Here is a 27,185-nt window from a genome sequence, read left to right as displayed (position 1 = left end):
TCGCAATGGCGAGTGAAACAGCTTGCAATTGCGAGCAATTTGGTCTTTGACCAATTTTGACTGCCATTTACTCGCAACTGCGAGTAAAGCTGCTCGCAACTGCGAGTAGCTGCAGTTTGGCCAGTCTTAATCAATTTTTGGATAATGGTGGGTAATGACAATTGTTTTTAATTAGTATTGTGATGTTAGTATTCATATTAGTATTGTATATAGTTGTCTTTTGTAGTTAAAATTATGTGTTAGCACTTTTGGTTAATTTAGTACTTCGTTTTATCATGGAAGCTTCATTTGTATCACTCTTGCTTCATTTTCAAATCTCAGATGATTGGTAATGATACATAATTATGTTTAAAGCGCAAAGCCAAGGTACAAGTTTCCAGTTTTTCTAGGTTTTTACTCGAATATGAAACGAGTACTTTGTGCAAATTTCATTTCATTTAGTTTTCCGCAATAATGTGTTTATTTGTGAACCACTTAGTACTTAGCCTAAATGTGAGGTATCTTCAAATTGTACTATATGCTGGAGACCAATAATCACCGTCTAACTTGTTTTTGTTATGTTAAATCCAATAATTGTTCTGAATTGTATGAAAGCATGGAAAGGATCAAGGCACATTTTTGTTATTGAGCGAAACGTACTTGACCACAAATAAGCCTACCTTGTGAGAAGAGCGAGTATTTGCTAACCCACTTGAGCCAAATGAATCGGAGTCCTCAATTATGAACTGTCAATTCATAAGCACAATGCTTGATGAATTTGCCCTTGAAGTTTTCGAAATCCAGTTCATTTTTGACACACTTTAGGACTTTGGTATGATCTTAATTGTTGAACCCTAAACCTTCATCGTTTAATTGTCCCTTTTGCCTTAGAGTAAAGGAACATTCAAATAGGGTGTATTTTGATTTAAGTTGGGGAGAGAAGGTGGATGTAAATCTTATGTCAAGTATCTTGGTGAAATTGTTTGAATAACCTGACAACATTGAAGTGTATATACTTAGTTTGTACATTTGAGAAAAGAAAAGAAAAGAAAACAAAAGAAGAAAAAGAAAGAAAAATCAAAAATAGAATAAGTTGTCAAGGTTATTGGTTATTTTGTTAATCACCAAGGGTTTGTAATGGTTGGTAGGGAAGATTTTGAATTTTAATCGTTGATACAAGGAATGTTCCTCTTTGATAGGCTTTTTAATCAATTGCCCCACATATGACATTTCTCTTGTAGCCCAGCCAAGTTATAACCCTAGAAAGACCTTTTGATCCATGCTTATGTGCTTTTTGAAACGATATTTGGATGGACACATAGCTTAATCAGGATGTTAGCATGATTGTTGGATGTGTGTTCATAACCCTCATTCATATGATTTCAATTGTTTATTTACTTTCCAAAGAAGTGTGTTAGGTGTGGTTCGTGAATAATTGTATTATTGTTTTGAACTATTTGGCATGAACTTTGTACATAGGACTCATCTCATATTAGTAGTAGAATTCTAAATTAGTTGGAAACTTAACCTTGCCAGCGCATTCACTTTTGAATCATTCATCCGAGAAAGACTTCAAAGCCTTTTTGTACTTATGTCTTGTCATTTACTTGTTTGATTTTCATTCCTTTGTTTGAGGACAAACAAAGAGTTAAGTTGGGGAGAGTGATAAGTGTCAAAAAAGTGTTAAATTCATGTTATATTTTAAGCACTTTTTGTTGCTTGCTTTGCAAGTAATTGAAGGAAAAGCCGAGAAATAAGCGTTAAATGCCTTATTACGCTTTACTTATCATTACTCTATCCTTTTGTGCAGGAATTAGCCTCAAGACATTGATCAAAGACCAAAATCATGAAAAAGTACTATTTGGGCAGAAGCTGATCCAAGGAGCATGCAGCTCGCAACCAAACTCGCAATTGCGAGTGCCAGTTGCGAGTAGCTCGCAACTGCGAGCTCCCTTACTCGCAACTGCGAGTTAGGGCGGTTTGATCCCCTCAGTTATGACGTGGCAGCGTATCATTGGTCCAGCAAGCAACTCGCATCTGCGAGTGATGTAGCTCGCATCTGCGAGTTAAGGCAGGGCAGAAGTCTTTATATAGCCACTTGCTACTCTTTGGAGAGGATCTTATCATATCTTAGCTTGATATTTTCTTAGCTTCTCTTAGGTTTTAGTTTAGATATTTTCATAGAGAGAAGTAAGGTAGTTCTTCATTGAGTGAGATTGGTTTTGGAAGTTGGATCTTAATACTTTGTTGAGACATCACAAGTGTAATGAATCCTTCCTTTTCAATCCATCCTTGCATGGCTTCCATGATGATGAGTAGCTAAAACCCCTTTGTTGGGATGAGAGGTACTTGATCTTGCTTAACATGTAATCTTTTGATCTTGCAAAATATGTTTCTAGCAATTTATATTCAATATTGTTGTTATTCTTGTGTTAATGCTTTCAAGGAGATTCAAGATGCTTTGGACACAAACTCTTGAATCTAGAGCTAGAGTAGCAATATATCTTAGGTTAACTTACTTGACATCTTTGTTAATCTTGCGATAATCACCATAATCAAGAGCTAAATGCTTTCGTATAACTTAACCAGGCTGGATACGGTCGATTAGGTTATTCGATCGACTTTGTTATCGTTTAAGGAATTTGGACACGAATGTTTAAACGATAACTTAGAAATAATTATATCACTTTGGACACGAAGGATAGTTTAGAATTGATTGTGATAATGTTGCTTATGAAGCTAGAATTCGTATGGATCATTAGGTTACGTGTGACGCTTGGTTAAGGAACGCTACTCCTAACAAGTTTCAATCCTTATTTATCTCAACTTTTACTTTTTGCAATTAGTTTAGTTAGTTACATTTCAATTCAAACAAACAAGTACTCTTAATACTTGGAATGATAGTCGATGTTAAACTGTCCTTGATAACGCACTATTCCCTGTGGAGACGATACAAAAATACTTATCTTGTTTGATGCAGAATATACTTACATCAACTGCTTCTTCAATTCACCCAACTCTGATGCAGACATCCGATAAGGCGCAATCGAGATAGGACTCGTTCTAGGTACCAAATCAATTCCAAACTCAACTTCCCTCTCCGGCGGTAATTCGGTAATGTCGTCCGGAAAAACTTCTGGAAACTCTTGCACTACCGGCAAATCACCAACTCCTTTCTCACTACTTTCCTTCAAGGAAGCAAACATCATGAACACACTAGCTTCACCATCCAAGGACTTCTTCACTTGCTCTGCGGTCAAGAACTTCCCACCTTCCTCAGCCACCGGCTTAGAAAACGTTACACTCTTGGTCAAACAATTAATGTTAACACCAAAAGTCAACATCCAATCCATACCGAAAATTACGTCCATATGCTTCAACGGAAGACACACAAGATCCAACTCGAAATCAACAGGAACCTTAACACAAATAACAAACAACTGAGCCTCCGCAGCCAAAGATACCTTCCCTTGCCAAACCCAACGAACCTGAAACAACCTGCTACCCCCCCACTACGCTCAAACCCACCTAAAAGAACGAAACAACACAACAAGTACCGACAGTACTTCCGTACATGTCGCATACAAACAGGAAAATCAACGGGTTTTGGTCTGGACAAGACCGACCACGGCTCTGATGCCAACTTGTAACACCCTATTTCTAATAAGCGGTAAAACGCGCGAATATACTAACGTATTCTAGAAATAGATGCTACGTCTTCGAATAAACCACAATACAATACATGCATAAAGATCATGTTACACAACATAGCAGCGGACATACTTAAAAATCATAAAACATCTCCAGATCTCAACAAAATACAATTGTATTCTCCAAATCCCAAATAACAGAATATATCAACAACTCCAAGATACATAGTCAAATAAACAACATGCAAAGACTATCCTAGATCAGAGCCCTAATCTAGACACTTGCATGAAAAAGAGGAACTCCACTCCTCGGCATCAACAAGCAAACAACTAAGCATCCTGCACGCCGTCTACCCATCCATACAGAGAGGTAGGCGGTCCACCACAGACCACTGAGGGTTAGCATTACATCATCATAATCCATAAAAGATTTAAACAAGAACATTGGAAATGAAGGATATATTCAAGAATACAAAATAACAAATCATACATGTATTCACAGTATTCATGATTCTCATACCATTCAAACCATTCCATATCATCATTCGAAGTTCATATCAACAAGTGTATCATACACGTATCACATATACATAACCCTCCCTCCTAGAACACTAGCATCACATGATTATTATTATCCCCCATCACTTACATTTTAAGCTATCAGATGATTATCATAGCATAGCATGCATATTCAACCTCTAATCAAGTCATCAACAAAAGCTCATCATTTATCAACATCAATCAATGAAAACATTACTCACTTCATTACTCATCTAGCATGTTATCTCAACAAGTACAATTCATCATATCGAAGTTATAAGCAAGCCATCATCATTATCAAAGAACATCACCACATCATATATGTATATATACATATACAAATCTCACCTCATCATTATTATTAAAATAACAATCATCAATTGATTCACCAAGTGTATAAGCACAAACAAATAAGACATGCAATTAGAACATAGTTCAATTATTCACAACCGTCAACAAAATCCACCAATGTACATATACATCAATCCACATAATCTCAACGTTCACCAAATTTCACCCATGCACAATTCACCAAGTCACATATTCAAATATGTCACAACTCATCAACTAATCAAATGCATGCAATGTTCTAGACTCTTCTAGATGCATGTGGTACCAAACTCCTCCAAGGTCGTCACCTTATGATGCAACAAAAACATCATTATCAACGGCTATAATCAACGGCAATATGGATACAAGTATCCGGTCAACGGCAATATGGATATAACATCCGACACGACATATGATGCATGAACATACGACTCATTTCACCATGCATATGTTCACAACAATTCAACGGCTATAATCAACGGCTATAATCAACGGCTATAAATCAAGGGCTATCATCAACATTCAACTATATCATATAGTTTAACAACTTCATACAATTCTTCATAATCAACGGCTATATGTATATACATGCATTCCTCTCCAATCACATCCAAATTAGCATGTATAAACTCATCACCAACAATAAACATTTAACATGTTCAACAACAACATATCATAAACATTTTCATCACCATTCAATTAGTATATATGCATCGACAACAATTCACCACCACTTGACATATATACAATCACCAACAATATTCACTATTCAATCAACATATAGCTGTCACATATATACATCATCAATCATTTCCACATAAATCAACATATAGTTGTCACACTTCCACATAATTCCTTACAATCCAAATAAAGGAACAAATACAACATATGATCACAAACATCATATTCATCACTCAACAACCATTCATACATCATCTCATAATCATATCAATCTAATCATAAAGGGTTCATAAGCAATTGGCTCTCAAAAATCATTTTCAATCAAGTTCGTCTCAAAATCACAATATTGAAAATAATTGAGCACCTAAGCCAAAACCAAGTAAACGAGTTCAATAGCCTATGCCATGTATCCTCTCAAGTCACACATATGTGAAGTAGAGATTACATAAGCATTTCATCGGCCAAAAACGATGAATTCATAAAAATCACAAAGTTCGTCTCCCTTTATCACTTTTCACAAAAATTTCCATTTTCAAATCAAAACAAGTTAGATTCACCGCATCATAGTTTAAATACCATTAAACACCTTTATTGAACTCATAAAACTCAAGTTTCGAAGTTTAGAAGCAATCCATAAGGTTTGGGTCGACTTAGAAATAGTTATGCGGATTTTTCGTAAAATGTCTCTAAGACCTCCTTGGAGTATTTTCATCATAACTCAAAAACCAAATATCATTTTCAAGTCAAACCAAAGCCATTGGAAAGCTAACAAAATTATCTACAACTTTCATGTTAACACCAAAAGCCAATTCAAAACGAAAAAGGGTGAAAAACATGAATATTTCCCAGATTTTCCTGACAAAATCGGTGGCCGATTTTGGGAAATCGGTGGCCGATTTTTCCCGAGTCAAAACTGGAAAATCAACCCAGAAATCGGTGGCCGATTTTGGCAAATCGGTGGCCGATTATGGGCTTCACAGCAGTTCAAAATGTGACGGTTCCAACCCCTTTTTACCCCAAAATCCCAATTTTGATCATCCCAACCCCAAAACTCAATCTCAAAGATGTTCATAGTTCACATACACTTCAAAACACTTAAACTTGCATAAGTTTTGAGATTAACACATCAACACATCAAATTCATCAACATAACAAAATTCACCAAAATATCATCACTTCCTCAACTTTCAACAACAACCCAAAATCTCTTCATCCAATCATCAATCTTAATACCCAAGGCACCAATCCAACAACAACGTGTTTCAAATCAATAACAACAACTAATGAACACAAATTCATGTACAATTCATTATCACAACTTCATTTCTCATCAAACTTGCTCAAGAACACAAAGCACCAACAACTATGCATTTAAACATGTTAATTCACATACTAACATGCAATTATCATATAAATCATGTTCTCAAACATAACAACAACAATTATGCACGAATTTTACAACAATTAGATTCAATTCATCAATTTAACAAAATGGGTAAAGAGAAAAAGATATGAATTATGGTTGAAATCTAACCCTCTTACCTCTAGCACCAAGATTCTCTAACCCAAGCCTCAATTTAGCTCCTAGATGATGAATCCCTCTTCTAGCTCTAGCCTTCCTCTTCAATCTCTTCAAACCCTTTCTTCTCTCTATCTCTATCTCTTCTCTCAAATGAAATGAAATGATAAAATGTTTGTAAAACCTAGTTTCACCAACAACTAGAGTTTATATACTAGCTCTACTCAATTGGGCTTATCTCTTAAACCTTAATGGGCCTAACCCATTTCTATTCTAACACCCAAATGTCACTACTCACTTAATGGTAAATTATAACACTAACGGTCACTTAATGGTAATTAAAATAATTACTACACCCTCTCTAGTAACTTGGTAAAATAATACTCCTACTAAACATAAAAAATAATCCTCGTCCAAAATTACAAAATTACCCCTACTCTCAAAATGACCAAACTACCCCTAAGTCCAAAATGACTAAAATACCCTTCTAACACCGAATTCTACGAATCCCAACCAAAAATACACACAGAGGCAGATAATCACATAAGAGCACATATAACAAACACAAATAAATAATTAAAATAAATCTAGCGAAAAATCGGGCTGTTACAAAAATCATTTTGCCAAATGGTGCGATTAAAAATTATTTTGTCAAATGGGGTGATTAAAAATTATTTTGCCAAATTGATTGATTAAAAATTATTTCCTAATAATATTTATAATTTTTTTAAGGAATAGAATGTAATTGATTTTTTTTAGGGAATAATGTAATTGATTATGATATCTCTCGATTTAATGATTTTGATATTTCACTTTTATGGACGATTGTTAATGTTTTTTTTTCTTTTGTAAGGAATATGTAAAGGAAAGATAATAATTTAAAAATAAATTGGAGATAGGACTTTTATTTATTTTTTTGACTAAAGGAGTATGATTTATGGAAATCAATTTATTGGTTTTAATGTAATTTATGTCTTGTAATTAAAGTTTTTTATGATTTATGGAAATCAATTTATTGGTTTAAATGTAATTTATGTCTTGTAATTAAAGTTTTTTTTTAAATAATTGTTTGTATTTTGTGAAATAGTTACCAGAGGATGTCTAGCTATGCCACGTGTATATTTCTTCAAAAAAATTCTTAGATTGGACATGTGTATTGCTCATTTCGTTAATTCTAAAATGTATGTATAGGGAGATAGGGAGATAGGGAGATAGGGAGATTTACATAAAAAGTAGTCAAAACAAAATCTTGAAAGAATCAATCATTAAATAGTAATACCTAATTTTTGTATACACTTCACACATTTTTTCAATAACTCTTAAAATTATCTTATCGTTTGTCCTCTTACGAGGACAAAGTGTGTCTTACCAACATAACTTTCTATTCTCGTGCGTTTTGTGTTGGAAAAACTCTTCCCACCTTATTATCCCATTTAATCTCTTTCACTATAAATAAGTAGTACACCTTGTAAAAAATAAGTAGTACACATTGCTCTAAATTTTCGCTCTACTTTTCTGAGCCTGCATACCGAGATCAAATGGAAACTGTTTTCAAGGCAATCATGGTGTTTTTAATTGTTTTTATAGGTACGTTAACTAACTTTTTAGTTTTTATTTTATTTATGTTAATAGTTCATGTTTGATTGATCATGAGTGAAGGAGCACCTCTAATTGTTGGAATTGATTTCTTTAGTGACATTTTTTTTATAAATAGATACCATTGATTTTCTTGCATTCATTCAACCCGTTATTTTCTCCGTTTGTCTCTCCTCCTATCAGATCACCAAACTATAACATCTATTACATCACTCTCTTTTTTTATATCTTTTCTCCTTTGTTTTAAGGTGAATACACCATCAAGGTGTACACAATATTTTCTCTTTGTTTTAGTGAGATTTATTGTGTTGATGTTCGTAATAACATTGTGAATTTCAATGATATGGCTATCGATCTTGCAGTTGTGGGAAAGAAAAATGTTGAAATGGGTATGAGTTAAAATTGGTACACCGATTTGATAAATATCTATCGTGGATATTGTTTTTCATAGATAAAACTATAAATTAAAAAAAAATTAACATGTATATCTAATTGTGATTGATTTGTTTCATGTTATTGCAGGTGGCTTAATTGGCAATGGACAGGGTTACACCTGTTGTGAAAGAGGGGAGTTTTGTGATCTACCTCCGTGTTGTCGTGGTCGTGAAAAAGGAGATGGTTGTGCCCATCCCCCGTGTTGTGAGTGGAAAATGAAGCCATAAAACTAGGCTTCTCCTTTACACCAATCAATTTAATAAAATTGTAACAAAAAACAACCAAATATTGTACCAAAAAAAAGTATTTAATAAGATTGGTGTTTGTGGCATATTGGCTTGATTTGATTGATTTTCTACTTACATCGTATTTTTAGTTACACGTAATTTATTTAAAATACCAAAATTGTCCTTTTATATAAATTTTCTTAAAACTTTGATTTCACTCTTTGTCACTCTAAAATTTTATCATCTTTCACCCACAAACAATCATGGATGTTCAATCAATCTCTATAGAATATTAAAAAGTGAATCAAAACATCTTTCATTCAAACTCTATTGCATACAAGTAATTAATATTGTTGAGGTTAACTTAAATTCAGTTGAAGTAGGTGCATGTAAACTTAGTTTATATAACCTACTTAAACTGGGTTTACATGTACGTAAACTAAATTTACATGACCTATTTAAATCGAGTTTGTACACTTAAACTCGGTTTACATGACCTACTTGAACTGAGTTTAAGCCTACTTAAGCGAAGTTTAAGATTAAATTAAATTTTAATTCAGGGTTATTTTATCATTTTAGGGTGTAACGGAATACACGAGGTGTAATTAGAAAAATTCTTACTTTTATACCACAAAAGAAAATAACAAAGTAAAATGTTTGCCACTGTCTTGGCAAATATTGAAAATTTGAACTCCTAACAACCAACCAATTTACCAATTGTTTTTAACAAAGTCGATGTAGAGTGAATATGAATTTATCTTCTTCCATGTCTTCAGGACCCAACCCACAACTTCTTCCATGAATTTACCAATGATTATATTACGGAAAATGATATTTGGTACGGAAGTTTAGGTACGGAAGTTTATGGGAGCGTGAATTATAGCTGTTTTCACGCGCTTCAATTACTTTGTCCAGAAAAAACAAAATTAAATTAAATAAATGATAAAACCCTTAATAGATGAAACCCACTGTTAAACAAAAAAAAACCGAGAAAGTAAAACGATTTAGACAGTACAATTGCTTTTCAACAAATTCATCACACCAAAGGCTGCATCGTTACATTTCCAGGAACCTCAAAAACCCAAATAGTCATCATGGTAAATGGATGAGTAGATATCAAGTGTGAGATTCAACATGACATCAACTTCCAAATTTGATTCAACATAAGAATCACCCTCCATATATATCATGTGATTTTAGGAAGTTCTGAAGTCATTTCAACCAAGCAAGCAAGCAATCTTCGTCAGTTGAGATTGAAATTATTGCAAGGCCTTTGCGTTCAACATTACTGCAATTCCAAAATCAGCCGCATCTATCAGTGCTTGCACTCATTCCTTAGTCCTTACTACACTTTCTGTTTTAGCATATCTACACAATTTTGTTAAGGAAGGAGATTTGGGTTTGCGAGAGAAGGAACATATTTGTTTTGTTTGGGGGAGACGACCAGGGTTGTTGTTCTCTACACAAATTTCCACATAAGCAAGCTGTTTTTTTTTTAATTAAAAAAATTCACAAAGTGCAGCGCGTGGAAAGTGGAAGTATTCACGTGTCCGTAAAATTTTGTTGTGTAATTGTCGTACCAAATAGCATCTCTCTAATGATTATCATAATCGGGTTCAAGGTACAAAATTTTCACTAACAAATCATAATTAAATACCTCTATATTAAAATAGAGCAACTTACTAACAAAAAAAATTAAAATAGAACAACTGCTCTTTCTTCAAATACACTACTCCCTTGTAACAAAAATAAATAAATATTCCTCCGGTCCTATATATAAGAAAATTTTCAAATTTTTTTTTGGTTCTATTTATAAGAAAATGTCGCAACTTTTAAGGTATAGTTATTGTTTAAAAGACTTTCCTACCCTTTAATTAATATTTGTCTTTTTAATATTAGTGGGTGTATTTAATGCTTCACAATTTTTAATGAGGGTATATTTGTAAAAATATTCAAAAAGTTGAACTAACTAATGATTGCATTGATTTTGATGTTTTTTGGTTTTTCTTCTTATAACAAGGACCGGAGGGAGTACGACACTACAAAGAGAGGGGGTTAACTCCCAGCTTAAACTTTAAGAGACTATGAATTTGTATTTGCTGCAATTTTTCAAATGCAAGGACAAATCAGACAAACAAAAATGCGATAATGATGACCAATTCATATTCTTTCTAATCTTTATTCTATTACTAGCGTCCACCGTGTTCGTCTGTCCGTTTTTTCTACTGCGTTAAAGTTATATTCTTAAATATGTTTCTTTGTATAAATTTACACACAAAGTTATATTCCTAATTTGATTATTCATTTTAGAGCTGTGCTATATAGCACGACTCCCTTTCCCACGAATTTGCACGACACGCTGCTACACACAATTTGCTCAATGAATAGCCTTGAATATTAATACTAGTTTATCCATACTAGAAGTAAAACAATAAAGTAGATACTAAAACAAAAAATAAGCATCAATATTCTTTATTGCTATGGTCATTGTGATCATCTATACCACTACACTCCAAAAGAGTGTTTTCTTCGGTGGAATAAAGTATAAACCATCAGAGTTTATTTAAATATTAATTAATAGGATAGGATTGAGCTATAGTAGCATAACACTATCACGACTCACAAGAGATATTTTGTGATTTCTCATCAAATAAAAGAGAGAACAACGTTGTCGTGCAACATGCACGAAAAATGCTGTCGTGCTCTATATCATTTTCCTTCATTTTAATTGTTGGTCGGGTGTAATGAGTTCGAAGAAATTGTGAAAAGGGGCGTGGGTTATATGGCACGCAGTTATTTGGATTATTTGGAAGATGAGAAATGATAAGGTTTTTAATAACAAAGTGTGTGGGGTTGATGAAATGGTGGATCAAGTCAAAGTGATCTCTTGGCACTGGTGTATGAATAGAATGAAAATTGCAACTTGTTTGTTCTATGAGTGGTGCTGGAACCCAAGAGAATGTTTGTCTCGTTAAGGTCGGTTTGGTGGGGTGGTTTGGGATTTTCCGGTGTTAGTTTTGCAACACTTTGAAGTGGCTGTTGAGGTTCGGCCAGGTGCACAAACAACCCAACTGGGCGGTCTGCTGCTAGCCCTCAGCTGGCATTGTTTGTTGCCTTGCTATGCCTCTGTTGCCTTGCATTGCCATAGCGCTGAGGCCTTGGTGTTTTGTAGCACCAACTTCTATTCTTAAGAGGTTGGGAGCTTTAAATAAATTTTGGCTATTAAAAAAAAAAACACTGGAACTGAATGGCAATAAGAAATTGTTCTTCCCGTGACAGATTTTTTCTCCGTGTCGATGTTGTCGGCAACGTCTTAAAACTGAGATATCACTTTGGGTTTAGCAAAGTAGTAAAATGTTGCAGGAGAAAATAATTGTGTGCTAAGAGAATTTTAGTAACAGAAATTGAGAGAGGGTGAATCAAAGAAAACAATTATTGGCATTGATTTTTCTCAAAATAAAATAAAATATGTGCATTGATTAAAAATGTAACGTAAAAACTATTGAATTGAGAGGATGAGCTTCAATTAAGAGATGAAAGTTGATAAGGTGTTTGGCTTAGGAATAGAAGGAAGGGTGAATTTAGAGAGTGACACATCATATTTTTTATGATGTGGAACAAAAGTAATGACGTGTCAAGAAGATAATTTAAGGGTCTAATTTAATAAATATATAATATAATAGATAGATAGATAATAATTATCTATCAAAAGAAACAATATTTTTAGTAAAAGCAAAAAGAAATTTTTTATTAAAAAAGCACACCACAAAGCACGTGAAATTCTTTTGAGATGATAAATAAAAGCAATTTGAAAAGATCTGATACAAAACACAGCTGAAACCAAAAAACTAACCCCTGAAACACAAAACTTCTAATTTTCACCAAGTAATACACGATATAGACCAAATTCACTATTGAATTTAGGCACAAAATTGCAGAGAAATCAACCAATGATCACACAGAGCTAACTACCCTCCTCATCAGGGCCGGACCTTGGGCAGTGCAAGAAGCGCTACTGCACCGAGCCTCTAAAAACTATGGGCCTAAAAAAAAATTATAATACCCACCCCATTGAAAGAATCACAACAATTATTTCTTTTTCGCATAAACCATTCGTAGGAGTGACATTCCAAACGACACCTTTAGGTAAATTTCACCTCTTTTTCACTTAATTTTATATTGTTTTGTTTCGTGTTTAAAAGTTCTTCTGATTCTGATTTTTTAATGAAGTTTAGCTACACAAAAAGAATTGCGTTTTGATTTTACTGGGGCCTATTTTAAAAATAGAACCGAGCCTCCTATTTCATAGGAACGGCCCTGCTCCTCATTTTGTAGCAATACAAGTCCACTGCATCAGTCTTCCATCTTTTTGTAGCAATTTACAATGAACACCAATTTATAAATTGAAAAGTAGTTAATCTTAACAATACAAATGAAAAGAAAAGATGCATGAAAACCCTAGCAAAACCCTAGGATTGACAAGGGTACTTTTACTGCATTGCCCATGCTGGGAGGGAAACTTGGGTTTAAATTTAAGATCTTGGTCACATCAGCCTATACAGCCATGCCATCTGTGCCACAGTTTGAGGAGAAGAGATTCTGCCTTTGTTCTTCAGCAAATACTCCACGTAAAAGACAACAGTTTGGGAGGTGCACAATGTTCAATAATCCTACCGGCCACCACACAATTAACCAATATGAGATGATTGCTTCACTGACCCATTTTCAATTTTTAGAACAACTTCTTCTTCCTCATAACAGAACATCTTCTTCTTCCTCTTCTCCCAACCCATTTTCAATTTTCTCTTCACAAACTCAAACTCTCTTTCCCCTCTCTCTCCCATACGGTTTAAATTTCCAATTTCAGCTCACAATTTCAAATGGGTCACGTGAATCACGTACAGAATTGGTGAATCTTGTGCTTTTCTTGCTGAATCCAATTTCAAGGAATATGTGTGTTTCAAAAAAGGGTGCCAAACATGTTGATTATCAATGGTAAGTTTCTCTAAATCAATTCATTTACAATTTGTTTGGATTTCATTCAACTCAGTTTATTTACATGAATGGTAGCTTATGAAAACAACTTATAGCTTATATGACAATATTAGAGTCATTTAACAGTATTAGAGTTAGACTGAGATTGACTTTTGATTTTATTTGCTTTAGGTGCATTTCTGAATGTATTTTAGATTTTGCCTTTTGTGTCATGAAATTTCTCTGTTTTTTTTTATTTTTTTTTATCTATTTTGAAAATTAATTGACACTTAATTATATTTGAACATTTGTTGTGTGTGCAGGTTAGCTTACCTCTTCTTAATCTTAGTGTGGAAGATATCACCAATCACACATTTGAGAGTTCATCCTTGAAGGTTTAGTTTTTCTACTCCTCCTTTCTTCACTCATGTGTTGAGCTATGTTTTATCAGCTAGATTGCATTTGCTTTTATTACTATCCTCTTTATTTTCAATCTCCTTACTGCCATTCCTTTAAAGAATATTCTTTTTTGTTTGTTCCAAAATTGACTATCGAATTTGTAGAGCTTTTTTTTAGTGTTGAATTAAGATATTTCCATAAATGATCATACATATATGATTGTTCGAAAATTGATACTAAAGAGGAAGAGTTAACATTGGTCAAACTCACTAGAGATGAGATAATAGTAAATTGGTTTTTTCAATTCGCGATCTGTTTCACTTTCAGTCTACTGTGAAAGAAATCTAATGAGCGATAGGATCCTCCCTTCGTTCATAAGTTCAAGAAAAGATTGATGGTGTTTGTGGTAGCGAGAGGGGATCATGATGGAGTTAACGGAGGGAGACAGGGTCTCGCTTGGCCATCCAATAAAGTCTCAGCCTCATTAACACATGGTAATCAATCTTTACAGGTTTTTCTATTTCCATATTTCTTTATGCTTCAATCATTTGATCTTTTTTTTCTTCTTCCTTTTCATTTTTCATTGGATTGATTCAATCTGGAATCTTTGATTTATCATTATTGATTTGTTCTTAAATGAATTTGTTAACAGTTAGCTACGAATGTTTCGGGGTGACAATGAAAGTGAAGAAGGTCGAATTGTTGATCGAATTTATTGAACCGTGAATTGGATGGATAAAAGACTGTAGCAGAAGGTGGCTAAAAGGATACTGATGTAGGGTTTATTGGTTCCTCAAAGGATTTATGTAAGGATTTGATGTTAACCCCTTTTTTTTCATCTTAATTCTGTGATTAAATAATTTATCTGAATTTGCTTTCTTTTCTTTTTGACAAAATCTGAATTTGTTTATGATTTCTCCAGTTTATGATTTTGTCCTGTGATTTTGTTTGTTGTATTTATGAATGTTGCAACTATTATCTGTGTATGATTCTTTTGGTTCTGTTATATGAAACAAACCCTTTGATCCAAAAAACAAAAAAACTCCATCATGACATTGAACAATCAAGAGGCTGCAAGTGTTTTGCCTGGTTTAAAATTGGTTTGTCTTCATCAAAACAGGTTCGTCGCTTTTATTTTTAGAAAACTTTTTCTTTACATATGGTTTCTATTGTTCTCATATGGGTTTCTATTGTTCTCAATGGTCTTTTTTCCACCCTTTGATTAATTCTTCTCATATGGTTTTGACTGCTTGGTTACTTCACTTAAATGTGGTTTATGGGAGGCTTTTCTCTTTATACTATTTTAAAAAATTTGTTGTCATTTGCAGTGATATGCGTGGATGGTAATGGCTCCTTTTCATAGTTGTACTAAGCTTTTTGAATATGGCTCTTGCTAAATTGTGTTTCATGACCAAATCAACAATTGGAAGATGGTTAAGGGAGGATCTTGATAAGAATGTAAGTATTATAAAGCCTTCTAATTGTCTGATATGATGAGATTCATATATTTGTTATTGATTTAGTTTTAATATTATTTGTGTATTCTTTAAATTCTTATATTGAGGAAAAATAAATTGTGAAGGATGTAATAAGTTTGAAGTTTCTCTATTTGGTATAACTTATATTGTATTTTTTGAATGTTGAAAACTTGAAACAGATTAGATGGAATCCTTACTTGAATAACTGCCAGAAGCTTTCGACAAAAAACTATAAAAGACAATCAAGGTAACTTATAATTGGCTTTGACTTAGCATGATCTCTCTATTTTTTTAAAGGTGTTATAATTGAGGCTGACATATTTTCAATTTTTTCCTCTCTTCTGCGTGATGACTCTCTATTCAAATTCATTATTTATAGTTTGTTGATCTGTGAACATGATTTACTATATTAGTTTGGTTGAAAATAAGAAAAAAAGGACTAAAAACATATCTGCGGATAATGAAATTTTCCACACACGGTGAACATAATTTTGAGTTGTCAACTACATATCATACTTGGATTTATGAAAAGTATACTAATTTATCCATTAATTAAAGTTTTATACTGCAAGTTAACTAAACATAACACATTTTAGTTCTACTAACACTAATGTATATATAGTTCATATGAAGAATTTGCGATCTTAAGGTTCTTTATGCCATATTTGATTTGAAAAGTATACTAATCTGTTTGTTTTTTCAATCTGTGATACTATTTGTTAAGGATAACTTGAAGCAATAGTATGTATATGTGTGTTTGAATATTGATAATAGCAAGATTGTACTTTCATTGATAACATGTGTCTTGAGCCTTTCAAATTGTTCAAAATTTCTGCTAACAATGGTATGACAGCAATCTTACTCAAGGTTATCTCTTTGTAGAGAATGCATGGATGTCCGATTTGAATGAATTGAACTGCTCAATCATAGATCTATAACAAGGTTATTCCTATATGCAATCTGTAATCATTTCCTTACTTGAGAACTCAATATAAGCATGCTTATACTAACTGGTAAGCATTTATATGTACATGAGATAGTTTGTGTTCTCAATGTAATCTAATTGATAAGAGAGTAGAGATAATGGAGTACTGGATGAAGGTCCATATCATGGTTAATAATTGTGTGCTGTCCCAAGCAACTTTTAAGATATTGCACGTGCATTTTTCAAGGAAAGTGACATAGAAGCCTAAGAAATGATGTTGCACTTGCATTCCTCCTATCATAAAGTGTCGCAGCAAAAGAAAGCTCTTGATACAATCTTCAACACCTTATCAAAATATGCTTATTTTTGTGTGTATTATAAGCATTATCTTTGCAAAATTAATTGCTGCTAAATATCAGTTTCGTTGCTCGAGAAGCTAATGATCGTACTCTATGTCATTAGCTTTTTGAATTGATCATACTCTATGGACTCACGCAAAGACCAAAGTTCTAATTTGTTTAAACTTCTCCTTCACTCACATATATTTAAACTGATAAAAAGTGTTCCTAACTACCTATGGCTCGCAATGCATATTCATCTGCTCTCATATGTACAAATATTAGTGTTTATAATATAGGCCAGGATAGGTTTATAAATATCTATAACCATGATTATTGCAGATCTTGATTTATAGTTATCTATAACCATGCATGCTCTCATCTTCAATTCACCATGATAATGGCGTGCCTTTTTATATGCTTATAACAACTACTTTACTAACTAATATGTTTATCAAATAAATTATAATAATTACTTTTCATTGATTTAAGAGTGTCAAGTCAGTTTTTGATATCTTAGGTGTCTAGGCAGAAGATTTTATTTGATAATCAGACTAGCATTGGTTATAGCAAGTTGATATAGATATTACCTATGCAGAGTTTGAAAAGTACTCAAGAAATTTTTGTGTGTATTATAGATATTACCTATGCTTCTAAGTATGTAAAGTTTGGCATTATATGTAGCCATGATTATTGTAGATCCAACCTAATCACTAGCTTAAATTGTAAAACGTGCTTTATGTCAAAGTTTTGAAGACACTAATGATTTATTAAAGATATGCTCAATGCTTTCTGGAAAATATCTATTTGTTGAAAAGGATTGAATAGTGCTAGAACTTTTTTAGTGAATAGTGCTAGAACTTTTTTCTGACGGGAATAGTGCACTAGAAAATAACTTATTTTCTAGTGAATAGTGCTAGAACTTTTTTCTAGTGAATAGTGCTAGAACTTTTTTCTGACGGGAATAGTGCTAGAACTTTTTTAGTGAATAGTGCTAGAACTTTTTTCTGACGGGAATAGTGCACTAGAAAAGGATTGAATTCATAGGGACTCAAATGCTCTATTAATTAGTGACGAGTTCAAAGATACCATTTGTTTATAGCACAAACCTACCCTAACCTCTAATGCCATGTTACTTGAACGACTCGGTATAAGCATGCTCATAATAGGTATTACCCAATGTGCTCAAATTCATAGGAATGTGAACTTCTACATGATGAGCATGATCTTCTTCTACATGATTAGGCCTTTAAATGAAGCAAGCCTACGTATTAGATGCTGCACTCACCCATCACTGGATTTTTCAGCAAGCCTAATTCTGCATGTTTACCCTGCTAAGGGTTAAAGATATTGAAGTTTTAATTAATGTTATTATTACATGTGTGATGTTGTGATGATATTTTAATTAAATTATATTTGATATTGTGATGTTTTAATTTACTATCTTTCATATGAAGTAATACTCCTAAATTGTTAATATATTGTGCTTATTATTGACCCGTGCGAATTCAAATATTGTTGGTCCAGGTCATGTGCATACTCCTGAATTTTTGAACACAATCACTTCATTTGGGCTTCCAAATCATATATTAAAATTGAAGATAGGTGTTGCAGTTATGCTATTGAGAAATGTGGACCATACTTTAGGACTTTGTAATAGAACACAGTTGATAATTACAAGGATGAGAACATATGTTTGATGTAAGATTTTTCCTACACGTCATATAACTATGTACACGTGAGTATATATAGGATCGTTTCCACAGGGAGTTACGTTTAATCATAAGCATTTACACAATCGTTCACATTAAGGGTTTGGATATAATTTGTTTGTTTGTAACACTATATCCATATTTGACACTAAAGTAAAAACGAGAGGGGATCGAACTATTTCGCTTGCGGTATAAGATAACGAGCAAGCATAACAGCAGCAATCTCTCGATCGATTAACAGACTCTAGCTTTATAACCAATATTATTACAATCATTTCTACAATATCCTTCGTGTCCAAAGCGACATCGTTATTTCTAGGTTATCGTTTAAACATTCGTGTCCAAATTCCTTAAACGATAACAAAGTCGATCGGATGACTTAATCGACCGTGTCCAGCCTGATTAAGTATCCGAAAGCATTAAAAGCTTGATTAAAAGTAATTATCAAAGGTTTACAAACTTGTCAAGAATGATATAACATAAGATAGATTGTTATTCTAGGTCTAGATTCAAGGGTTTGTGTCCAAATCATCTTGAATCTCTTTGAAAGCATTAAAAGCAAGAATAACAACAATATTGAATCATTAAGCTAGAACCTTATATATTAAAAGATCAAAAGATTACATAATAGCTTGATTGTTACCTCAATACTACAAAGAAGGTTAGTTACATATAGACATGTAAACTAATGCAAGGAATGAAGGAAAGATGAAGATTCCATGCCAAGATCCTTGATGTCTCAATGAATCTAGGGTTGAATCTACTCTTTAATCACTTGCTTTGTGTTTCTCTCTATGAAATAGCTCTAACCTCTCTCTAGAAATGTATATAATGTTTCAATGGAATAGTGAATACCTAAAAGAGAGGTAAAAATGCTATTTAAATGGCCTGTGTTTTTGCACCTGCGCTAATAGCGCAACTCACGCTAATAGCGTGGTAAGGCGGCCTATAATTTGGCCAATGGGAGCCTGCCACGTTGTTCTTGCCCTGCTGCTACGCTCCAGCCACGCTAATAGCGTGGCTCTCTGGAGCATTTACGCTAATAGCGTGAAATACGCTAATAGCGTAGCTCTTCAAACCCAGCTTCTGCTTCCACGCTCCAGGTACGCATATAGCGTAGCTCTCTGGACATTGTACGCTAATAGCGCAGTATACGCTAATAGCGTAGCCTTCAAGAGTGCTCCAGATCCACGCCCCAGGTGCGCTAATGGCGTATCCCTCTGACCTTTGGCATTTTTTCATCACGCCAATAGCGTAGGACACGCTAATGGCGTAGCTTCTTTGAACTTTGACATTTCTTGCTCCTTGCTTGTAATTTCCTGCACAAAAAGGGTAGACTAAGGCTCAAAAGCATAAATGACATATTAACACAATATTTGGAGTTTTCCATAGAGAATCTTGCAAAACAAGTCACTAAAACGCCTAAACTCCTATGCGAAATATATCACTTTTAAACACTTATCAAACTCTCCCCAACTTGGCTTTTTGTTTGTCCTCAAACAAATCAATTGAAAAGGAAACTAACAAGGCTTTGGACAAGGTTTTCAACATGATGTCAAACAATTCAAAGCAAAAATAAACAAATGGTGATTCAAAAATGATCGCGTGGACAAGCATGAAGTCCTCCGCTACTCTAGGTTCAAACTAAGAATGCGAAAAATGTCCTAAGCACAAACTATACATCACAAACTTCAAAACATAAACATATCTATCTATGAACCACACCTAACACACTTCTTTGAAAGTAAATGCAATATAATGTTAACAATGAATGAGGTAATGAACACACATCCAACAATCATGCTAACATCCTATTTAAGTTAGGTGTCCATCCAAATATCGTCTCAAAAAGCATAAAAGCATGGATCAAAAGGTCTAGCAAGGGTTATAACTTGGCCGGGCTACAAAAGAAATGTCATATGTGGGGCAATTGATCAGAAAGCCTATCAAAGAGGAACATTTTTTTGTATCACAACTTGAAATCCATATACTTCCCTACCAAGAATTAAAACCTTTGGTGATTAACAATCAAACTTATAACCTTGACAACTTATTCTATTTTTGATTTTTCTCTTTCTTTTTCTTTTCTTTTCTATTCTTTTTCAAATGTACAATTTTTTTCTTTGATTCAATGTTGTCAGGTTATTTTACAACTTCACCAGAACTTAACATATAATGCCTCCTTTTTCTCCCCAACTTGAATACAACAAAAACTCTAATTGAATGTTCCCCTATCCTAAGGCAAGGGACAAAGTACAAAAAGGTTAAGGGTTCAACAAAGTAAAAATATCAAAGTCCTATAAGATTCAACCATGAACTGGATTTTTGAAAAATTTCAGGCAAATTCAACAAGCATTGTGCTTATGAATATTGACAGTTCATGTTTGAGGACTTGATTCATTAGGCTCGGATTGGGGTATCAGATACTCGCTCTTCTCACAGGTAGGCTTTATGTGGTCAAGTAGGTTACTCTCAATTCAAAAAGTGCCTTGATCCTTTCCATGCTTTCAAACAATTCAAAATAATTATCAGATTTAACATAACTAAAACAAGTTAGACGGTGATTATTGGTCTCCAGCATATATACAACAGATTAAAGCTACCTCACATTTATGTTAAGTACTAAGTGGTTCAAAAATATTTATGTCTATGAAAAGAATTAAATGATATATATTTTGTGCAAAGTACAAGTTTCAAATTCTTATTAAAAACCTAGAATAAAAGAAAACCAATACCTTGGCCTTACGCTTTATCACAAGTAATATCATTATCACTCACCTGCTTTTGCTCAAACATGGCTCCATGGAGCACTTTAAGATTTATTGTTCATGAGCAATTTTCTTTTGAGAGACACAAGCAAGATGTAACAAAAATTTCATCCAAAGCATAAGTTATTAAACTAAAAATCTAAGTTATTAAACCAAATATAAAGTAACAAAGTAACAAAGTAACAAAGTAACAAATCAAGCACTAAAAACCACAGTGCTTGAAGAGTACAAAATACAACCAAAATAAACAGATGTTCCAACATGAAATAAAAACGAAGAGTTATAAAGCAAAAAGAAAAACATCACTAAAAACTCAAGTTCACTGATCATCCTCTCCAGCATCATCCATATCAAGATCCTGGTACACATCATCATCATCACCCACGACTCCAGCATCATCAGGTGTCGCCTCATCATCAACAGCATCAGCCACCCCCACATAAGGATTTGGCCTGCCCTCAGGCCAATGAACATAAGCCTGGTACTGCTCAGGAGTCATAACCGGGTACTCAGCATTTCCCGGATGCATGTGAGCATTGTAGAGGTCCTGGTGTATGCCCATGTTGCTCCTCCAAATTGCCTCATTCTGGTCCATTAAGAAGCTGTTCTGGTCCCTCACGTACTGGTTATGCATCTGCTGCTCCAGCATAAAGGTCTGCAAACCTGAAAAGTCAAAAGAACCAGCAGCCTCTGTTTTCTCCCAGGTGCGAATATGAGTGTCAGTGATGACCCCTTCAATATCTTCACCATTGGGTCCAGAAATAGGCACTCCATAAGCCTTCATCAATCCCATAATCAAACCCGGGTAGAACAAAGCCACCTTCTTAGCACCAGTGGCTACTTTCAAAGCCACAGCCTTCATCTCATTAGCAATGATGCGAGCAATATCAACAGGCACTTCTTTCATAATGCACCAAATGAGTGGTAGAACGGCTTTTGGGGCATCGGAAGTATGGGCTCTTGGAAGGGCATTGTGGACAAGGAATTGGAAAATTAAGCGGGCAGTAGCTGTCATCTCCTTGGTAAGTGCATGCCTAATCTCTCCCTTGTCATTTTTGACAAATAGCCTACCCTTGTTCATTATATCACGCTCAATTTGCTGATATTTCCAATTTCCTTGAGCGTTTCTCTTAGCATAGGTACACAAGGTGGGCATTGTGGGGTCCTCAGATGGCTCAAGGTTTAAAGCATTTTCAAGGAAATCATTGATTGCATCCCTATCAAAAGGGATTTGCTTTCCTCGGACGTAAGAAGTCCAAGAGAAAGTCTCAGCAAAGGTAGCGGGTGAGGCATCAGGGACAGCATTACAATAAAACTCCCTGATTAGGTCGGTGTTAATCTTGGTTGCAGGCACGAGGAGTTTGGTCCATTTGCGACCAGTGAAAATGTGGAGCATATCAGAATGCTCACCACTAGGATGAATGTCAAAAGTTTTCTCGTGCCAGGTTTTGTACTGTGCCATCTTCTTAAACCTGGCAGAGTGGGCAGGGGTGGGGAAACGGTTTGGGATTGCAGGTGCAGCAGAGGAAGAGGCACCTTTGCCTCTAGGACGCTTAGTCCCGGTAGTTTTTTCAACATTTTTCGGTGCCATCTGCAACAAAACCAGGAAACACCAACATATTGCATAGAAAATATTAGCACAAACTACAATTGGTCATTTAAAAATATCAAAAATTTTGAAAATCTGGACAAGTACGAAGAACTACGCTAATAGCGCCAGTCACGCTAATAGCGAAATTTTTCTGGGAAACTTTCGCTATTAGCGTAGGTGTTTTATCTTGGTTTTCGGGTGTCAAACATTGATTATGTTTGAACCTTTTAAACCGGTGATATCTTATTTTTTCTTGGGAAGGGAAAAAGTAAGCAAAACCCTTGAGAATCGAGGTCCGGGAGTTGTTTTCGCTACGGGAAGGTGTTAGGCACCCATAACGACTATAGTAACCTATAGGAACCGTCTTTAATTTCTACGCGCGCGCTTTTATTTTTAAATGCTATTTGAAAATGTTATTTACACCTAAAATTTGCTAAGTGAAGAATTGGAGGGGGAAGAAAGTGTTTGAATTTTTATTTTAGTTGAATTGAAGGAATTTTGTTCCTTGCCTACGTACCCGTTTAAGGGATCAAATCCACCGTAGTTCTCTTTCAAAAATGTTTTTGTTTTTGTTGGTTGATTTTAAGTTTGAAAATGGAGTTTGAAGAATAGAAATAGGCCTCAAGGGCATGAGATTGGAAAATAGTGAGGTTGAATTAGTGAATTGCAAAATATGGTCAAGATAGGATTAGAGTTCATTGAAATTTGATTAAGAAAATGGAAAAGGAAAATACAATGGGATTTTGATCCCAAGGTTTATTATGAAAAATGTTTGAATGATGCTTGTTTATATTTTTTGGAAAATGATTTTTCTAAGTATAAAGCCTAAACATACATCTAAACATACAATCCTAAACATACATCTAAACATGCATATTCTAGCTATATAGTGATGTGTGTGCATGTGTCGGTGCTTGTGTCGGTGTACATTATTAGAGTCCATTGTCCTTTACATCATACCCTAGATACATTCTATGGCCTCTTTGCCAAGAAATTAAAAGCATAAGAAGAATATTACAAAATTTCCTAAGTGTTTACATTCTAACTTTGGTACAAATCATATTGCAAGAAGAATAGAGATGAAAATGGGATGGGATGATGATGCTTATGGTGAATATGAAATATGAAATGAAAAGGTTAGTGGCACAAGATATGAAACCAATCAAAGCTATCATAACAAAAGTAAAAAGATTAACATAAAAACAAGCAAAAATAATGCAAAGTAGGCCTAAAGATTTATTAATGATGCAAGGCTTGAACAAAACCTATAACTCCCATGGTTTAACACATTTTTAAGATGTGAAATCCAAGTTTAAAAATGAGAATTCAAGAGAATTAGCAAGCCTTACATTTTAATGTGAATTTTAGGCCTATTTTACACCACCTATTCACCAACATTACTTGCAAAGCAAGCAAGTGAGTAACCAAATGCACATGACCAGTAGGAAATATACTCAAACTATGGTAAATTCTTCACAAAAACACCCCTCATGAATCACGAATGTGCATCAAAAATAGAAACAAAAATTGAACCAATTTTACCCTAATTTTAACATGAAATTCAAGAAATGTAACAAGAAACTACCTCAACATTTTTTATCAAGTTCTCCAGTGCACAACCAACACAAAAGCATCACAAAAATACTAAGAGAATCCTATAAATTTCGCTAAGGCTTCTTAAAATGTTTCAAGCATGCCAGGGGTGTGATTATCAAACAATAACATGGAAATAGCAAAAACAAGCATTAGAACACAGGAAAAACGGGCTTAAGGCCCAAACCCACACACAAGTGGATCCTGGATCACCAGGCAGCCTGTGGACCGCAGGATTGATCCAGGAACCCTAAACCTAGATCTAACGGTGGGGATTCAGGTTTTAGGAGTGAACCAGACCGGTCTGACTGAACCAATCCGGTTCACTCCAGTATAAAAGCATGGAGACCGGTCCAAAATCATTCTAACCCTGGCTTTCTCTCTCTCTGCTTCAGATTCTCTCACACTCTCTCGTTCTTTCTTCATCGTTTCATTCATCTTCATGACTCTTGACTCATAAACATGATTTAAACCACAAACTAGCATGGATCTGACACAGAACGTTTCGCTTTGGTGATTTTCGAAGGATGAGGCTCTAACCGTTTCGAACTTGTGATTTTTTTGAAAGATGTTGTTTAAACCATTTCGAATTCGTAGTTTTTTGCAGGAAAGTATTCGGAACACTTCGATCTTGAAGTTTCTTGAAAGAAACTGTTCGAACTGCTTCGATTTTGACATTTTTGACATGAAATTGCTCGAAATAGTTTGAACTTGTTGTTTTTGGTGGAAAATTTGTTCGAAGCGATTCAAACTCTCACCGAATCGAAACGTTTTGGATATCTGGAGTTTTTTGGAATTGAAACCCTAATTCGATTCATCCTCTACGTTAATGATGAATTTACGCTCTGAATCAAAAGGTAAACGGTGAATTTTCGCTATTTTCGAAATTAGGGTTTCTTTTCAAAAAAATTTTTGAGCTTTTCGAACTTTCACTCCAATTCACCGTTTAATCCTTTTCGTATAACCTTCGATGATGATTATGGATGAAAACGAGAAGGTTTATGCAAGTTTACCTGGATTTGTTTGGAGGTTCGAACAACGAAAGATCCTGCACTTGTTCTTGATCGTTCTGATAAACTCTATGGAGGCACTGAAAATAAATCAGTTCTTCTGACTTTTTCTTTCGCCGATTCAGAACAAACTTCGATTATCTCTTCTTCTCTTTTCCCTTTGCCTCTGTGATCGTATGATTCACCACTCCAATGGTGAATTCATGCTTGAATTGCAGGGGAACGAGCTCAATGATGAAGATTACGCAAGTAATCTCTGAGAGTTCGTTGAATTCGAAAACGTTTCTTGATGAATTGCAAATTTTTGATTTCAATCCTTGGAATTTTGTGTTGATTTCTTGTACTTGATGATGAACTGATAGATTTGTGGTGGTTTTTGTTCGAATTTGTGAAGAATAGGCGTAATGTGTGTTTGTTACGGTGGCCGGAATTCTGTTATGGTGGTTTTTGCGGTGGCTGTGATGTTGGTTACGGTGGCGAAGGTTTCTCTGAAGAGAGAGAGAAAGTTTGTTAGAATTTTGATGAGGTGTCTTTTTGGAATGGGTGAATCTGACTCTTTGACCTGAGTTGGCACCATTTTATAGGTGCCAAGTGTTCCTCCTGCCCAATGAAATGCTGACACGTGTTTTGGACTCTAAAAAAAAAAAAAAAGACTATGGACCTATTTGCAATTTACTAAAATTGAAGGACTGGACTGTAATTGAGAAAAAGGACTTAAAACGAAAAAAAGGATTTAAGGGACCTAAAGGACTAAAAAGTAAAACCTAAAAAAGGACATAAGATGGCATAAAAGGACCAAAGTGCAATTTCTAAAAGTTTAAGGACTAAAATAAAAAATAATAAAAATTGGAATAAAATTGGTAAATTGGAGAGAACGTAAAGTGAAACCAATAAAATTGACAAAACGGACTAAAATGAACCAATGGCCTAAATGAGGTACTTTAAAGTAACCTCTCTCTGCCGAAATTTCGTGTGAAATGACCAAAATGCCCCTGGGGCTAAAATGACTCGAAACGACCCAAATGCAAATTTTAAAATGATTTTTAACAAGGGATTAAAGCAAGAGTTTATACAAGCGAATTAAAAGACTCAGAGACAATTTTTAGAATTTAAACAGGGTTTTAACACGTGAAAAGACTAAAATGCCCCTAGGGGCAAAATTGACTCGAAATGACTTTAAATGCAATTTTTGAAATGGATTCTGACATAGAATTGAAACAAGGACTTATACAAACCAATTTAAAAGACCCAAACAATTTTCAAAGATTAAAATGAGTTGAATGAAGGAAATGACTAAAATACCCTTTTATATGAATTTTGCAAATAATATTGAAATAAAACGCAGAGAAAGATGCAATTGATCAGAGACAATTCAAATGACTTATAATGCAAAAAAAAGAAGAATTAAACAAGTATTTTTAGGTCCAAAATTAGGGTATA

At 34.3% G+C, this 27,185-nt stretch overlaps 3 long non-coding RNA genes across 3 annotated transcripts; 2 read left to right on the top strand and 1 right to left on the bottom strand.

Annotated features, from left to right (window-relative positions):
• Nucleotides 1–3,697: 3,697 nt before the first annotated feature.
• Nucleotides 3,698–7,303, bottom strand: LOC146953020 (uncharacterized). The gene is made up of 2 exons (XR_015026415.1): nt 6,723–7,303; nt 3,698–3,979 (listed from the first exon to the last, which is right to left on the bottom strand). It is a non-coding gene; the product is annotated as an uncharacterized LOC146953020 (long non-coding RNA).
• Nucleotides 7,304–8,018: 715 nt separating this feature from the next.
• On the top strand, nt 8,019–9,061 carry LOC146953019 (uncharacterized). The gene is made up of 2 exons (XR_015007995.1): nt 8,019–8,286; nt 8,818–9,061. It is a non-coding gene; the product is annotated as an uncharacterized LOC146953019 (long non-coding RNA).
• Nucleotides 9,062–13,374: 4,313 nt separating this feature from the next.
• On the top strand, nt 13,375–16,926 carry LOC146953018 (uncharacterized). Its single transcript, XR_015007994.1, has 5 exons — nt 13,375–13,952; nt 14,255–14,326; nt 15,659–15,788; nt 15,988–16,055; nt 16,691–16,926. It is a non-coding gene; the product is annotated as an uncharacterized LOC146953018 (long non-coding RNA).
• Nucleotides 16,927–27,185: the final 10,259 nt, after the last annotated feature.

This window comes from Medicago sativa, chromosome 1 (assembly GCF_051527215.1).
Source record: "Medicago sativa cultivar Bolivia chromosome 1, Bolivia_mono, whole genome shotgun sequence".
In the NCBI taxonomy this organism is placed as follows: domain Eukaryota; kingdom Viridiplantae; phylum Streptophyta; class Magnoliopsida; order Fabales; family Fabaceae; genus Medicago; species Medicago sativa.
The sequence above is the reverse complement of the archived record's forward strand: the minus strand, read 5'-3'. Positions and strand labels throughout refer to the sequence as shown.